The sequence below is a fragment of the Morone saxatilis genome, unplaced genomic scaffold (assembly GCF_004916995.1).
Source record: "Morone saxatilis isolate NCDOM2014 unplaced genomic scaffold, NCSU_SB_2.0 Contig6, whole genome shotgun sequence".
Taxonomy (NCBI): Eukaryota; Metazoa; Chordata; class Actinopteri; family Moronidae; genus Morone; species Morone saxatilis.
In genome coordinates this window covers 5,641,324-5,642,829 of record NW_023340206.1, presented here as the reverse complement: position 1 = coordinate 5,642,829, position 1,506 = coordinate 5,641,324, and positions in this window count along the sequence as shown.

Below are 1,506 nucleotides of genomic sequence, written 5' to 3'. Positions count from 1 at the left end.
ACCAGCAAATATTCAATTTGGGGCCAAAAACAGAGATTTTTCGGCATTTGTTTTACATAGAAAATGACTTGAAACAGTCAATTGGTTATTAAAATTGTTGCATCCCCAACCTGGCTCTCACAGTGGCGTTAAAATGATTCAAAGAGCGGCTTTAGATCAATTATAATTACCTTTTACTAACAGACTGCAGCCTGCAAGCTTTCAGCAGCAACAATGAGCGGTGGCGTTATAGGTATCAGTTACATTTCAGTGCATTTTAATGACTCTGAAGACAGTGATACAATCTCTGCCACTGACATACTGTACAGTAAACCAGTCACTAGAAAGGATACACATTCACGTGTAAGTATTCGCAATGTCGTGTGCAGCCTTCGACAGACGATAGGTTCATGAATCTAGAAGCTTATTGTCTTTACAAAAGCCCGACATTGAGTTATTTACCAAATGAAGTTAACCCTGAGTGGAAACCTCCAGGGCAGCACGTTAGTTTTCGTCATATGGTATACTTTTATTTACTTCTATGTGAAAAAATAAAGATCTTTTTCATCCCATCACTGTTACTCTTGTCTCTCCGTTTCCCCTCTCTTCGCCTTGTTTGGCCGATTAAACTGCAAAAGATATGTAATTTTCAAAGTGCAGACTGACAGATGAAGTGAGTCAGCATTTGGCTGAATCATTATCCAGCATATGAATCGTAATACTGAGAAGAAATTCCACTGAAGCAAAGTCTGTATCAGTGTCTCTGTCTCAGTTTGTTTGTGTTGTTTGCTGTGTATTGTTTAGATTCACTTTGGAGACCTTCGGGCGTATAAACTACTGACCTGGCTGTCTGGACCTGTAAAAATGAAGGTTTGAAGGAAAGGTTTTACATTCAAGACAGCCATTTCCTTTTTAGTATGTAAATACTACTACTAAAACTTTTGTATGTATACTTGGAGTTTGATAGTTTTCAAACTCTTCAAACCATCTAATCTGTAGTTAAATGTTCCTCGGTTTTGGACTTTTGGTTTATTTTATTGGATTCTGGATTTCTTGCCCCTTTTGGATTTGTTTGCCTCACTGAACCTCCTTTTCTGGGTTTTGACCCTTTCCTGCCTCTCCACCCTGTAAGCTTTGTACTGTATCTGTGAATTATGCAGTCATGTGACCTTTGTCGTCATGGTAACATTGTGAAACAGTCACAGTTTGGTTAGGTTTAGGCACAAAAACTTCTTTAGGTTTAGGGTTAGGGTTAAGATTATGATGTACGTTCTATATGGTACGCAGGTTAACTTTAGTGTGTAAGTCAGGGTTGTACCTAATAATGTTGATACAGTCCCTAAAAACTCTCTGTATTCCTTATAGACATGATCAAATAAAAGCTAATCTACCAGACAGTCATTGTTCCTCTGTACACAGCCACATCTTTAATTTAATCTTCTCTCCAGCTGCGTGCATCTTGAATGAGGCTTATACAACATAAAGAGGGTTCCCTTCAGATGTCCCTCTTTATATTTTTCTCATGCC